Here is a 3238-nt window from a genome sequence, read left to right as displayed (position 1 = left end):
TCAACATTTATATCAATTTTCAACTGTCTTTGTCATTTAGGTTTACGATAAATTTCTCTAGATCTACAGATCAGCTATCGAAGGGAGAACATGTTATGAAATCTAGACTTTATTGGAGGCGTGGTCGGTTGCTAACAACAATGGCGTCCGGACCGGATGCTTGACTTCCGACTATTTTTAAGCCATGTTTACCACGAGTAACATGGCGGGTTTTCGACGTTATATAAACATGCTATAGGTGTCCAGGGCCAGATATGCCAGAAAAGCATTTTAAAATTTGCTTTGGAGAATAAAGGCTAAATTTTGAAGTCGGTGTCATTAAAATTAAATAGAACTTTTTAAAGGTCACCTGTGACGTCAGTATATCAAGGGATAGTGTGTTTTTAAAGGATAAAAAAAGTCTTTTTGAATGTGGGGTCTGGTTATTTTGTGATGATTGGTGACAGACGTGATGTCATTTATGGATGACCCCCGAAACCCACAGTTAGCTAACTAGATAACGGGTAGTCTAGTAATTATTTTAAAAGCTGTTTATCTCCCCTAGAAGTTTCAATTCTCCATAACCCCTTTCTGTAGTGACATACCTGGATAATAAAAGATTACAAGACTTTCTCTATACTTCGTATATATATATATATATATATATATATATATATATATATATATATATATATATATATATATACGAGAAAGTAAAAACATGATTTTGAATTCTTACCTTTGAACTGGCTAACTTGTTATATATTGTGAAATAGTAACAGCCGACTGTAAAACTTAGTTTAACTGATAAAACTAGCCTATTCAGGTTACTTTAAATCATTATTTGGCTGATATTTCTAACCAGTTTATTTTCTCTAAAAGACGGTTACGTTGATATCAATAAACTGTTTAGTTTCTCTAATCTACGGTTTGAATGTTATCACTAACCTGTTTAAATAGCTGAGCTCAGTAATGAAACTTTCAACATTCGCTGATGTTTCTGTAGGATTTGCAATGGCTTCCCATGTGCCATTAAACTCCGCCTTCGATTGAAAACAAGTAATATTTACAAATTTTCATAATTATAACTCAACAAGTAATAAAATACTTTAAAAAACTTAAAAAAACCACGTTTTTCTTGTGGACTAAAAAGTAGAAAATAACTATTTACATACATTTGATGACAAAAAACGTGGGTACGTTCACCATCAAATTTCCCGACCCATCTGCCCGACCCACGTTTTTTTTATCAAATGTATGTAAATAGTTATTTTCTACTTTTTAGTCCACAAGAAAAACGTGGTTTTTTAAAAAGTTTTTTTTAAGTATTTTATTTTCTCCTTTTTAGTCCGTTGCTACACATGAAAAACGTGGTTTTTTTAAAAAAAGTTTTTTATATAGTTTATTTTCTACTTTATCCAATGACTTGATTAAGTATGACTTGACTAAGTGTTTATAAATACACGGACTAAAAATCTTGAGCGACCAGGATTCGAACCTGGGTTATCGCGGCCACAACGCGAAGTACTAACCACTATACGATCACGGCCAGCGCGCTCACATCGATTGGGGCCGAAGTAACTGTGTCAATAGGCCTTCAGTCTTGTCGGTATCTTTAGAAATCATGTCCTCAATTTTATGGTCCTTAGGGCGTAATTAAATTAAGCTAATTACGGTCTCTAATTGCTAGTTTTTATGATTGCATCTGAAATTGTTAGGCGAAAGTAGCCTGCATGCCAAATTTCAGATCTGTAGAGCAATCAGAAGTGGGCTAATTTTCGATGTCAATTTTAACAACAAACAAATCCATCCACAAACGCGAAGCTGAGTTAAGAAATACGTGTTAAAAAAAATAACAATCACTGTTTGTTTTACTTTATATTGACTACTCTTACGCAATAATTAGAAATGTCAAAATATAAACTAAATAACATTAATCTAGTCCTATTTTTTTAAAATAAATAAATTAATGATAGAATAGTTTAATTTACAACGGAAAATTTGAAGATGTTAATTCAAAAAAACTTATACCACTAAAACATAGTACTTGATTTTACACAAATGTATGGATACATCCAGAGTTTCTTCCAGGCATCTCTTCGGGGGTGGGAGGGGGGTGGGGGTGGTTGCTCTGCACACCCCCCCCCCTCCCTCGAAAAATGTCTACCGCCCCCTCCACCCCCGAACGATATATATATATATAATATAGAAAACGTATACTTTTACTAGTGTCCAGCCCCCCTCCGAAAAATGTGGACCGCCCACCCCCACCCCCGAAAATATCGAGTGCCCCCCCCCTCCCCCCCCCCCCCCCGGAGAAAAAAGTCTGGAAGAAACACTGGAGACATATTGTTATTTTACCTATGCCAAAAACAGTAGTACCGCTGTAATCTAGTACTTGACGTTAGAAAATTATTTTTTTTAATCTACCTGTGCTTAAATTTTGAAGAGTAAACAAATTGAACAAAGAAACATTGGTACTCATATGATCTATTATTTAAATTTGGAACATTTTTTTTAATAAGAACTAACTATGCTTAAATTTTGAACAAGAAAACATAGCCCCATTAAGAATGAAGAAGAAGAAGAAGTCCCGCTAAAATCTAGTGCTAACTCTTCGAGCAAAAACAAAACATTGCTACTGATATAATCTAATATTAAACATATAACAAAAAACAGTTGTACCGAAAAAACTGGCTGGTGTGCAAATTAAATAAACTAAAATGTTTGCATATTAGTCAAATATTATGAGCATTGATTATCGATATTTCTGTTACACCTGATTTTGTAAACGTGTTACTTGTTGCTATATAGTGAAGTTTAAGAGCTACATTTTAAAAGGTTTACCGTATCATACTCGTCATATTCAGAGCCTGTATAAGCCGTATTAGTTCCCAATCTGTACCCAAAATAAAAAAAATTATATATATATATATATTTATATATATATATATATATATATATATATATATATATATATATATATATATATATATATATATATATATATATATATATATATATATATGTATATTTTTGTGAGCGTGTGCGAGCGAGAATATGTGTGGTGTGTGTGGTGTTTGTGAGTGTGTGTACTTGTGTATGTGAGTGTATGTGTGTATTTGTAAGTCTGTGTGTCAGTTGTCTGTGTGCGTGTCCCTGTGTCTGTGTGTTTTAAAGGTATGCTTTGCAGGTGGTATAAAATTTAAGACTTGAATCTTAATATTTCGTTTCGTTGCTTTTCTGTACGGTATAGACC

This window comes from Physella acuta, unplaced genomic scaffold (genome assembly GCF_028476545.2).
Source record: "Physella acuta isolate Inbredline_101_S28 unplaced genomic scaffold, ASM2847654v3 ptg000696l, whole genome shotgun sequence".
NCBI classification, from domain to species: domain Eukaryota; kingdom Metazoa; phylum Mollusca; class Gastropoda; family Physidae; genus Physella; species Physella acuta.
The sequence above is the reverse complement of the archived record's forward strand: the minus strand, read 5'-3'. Positions refer to the sequence as shown.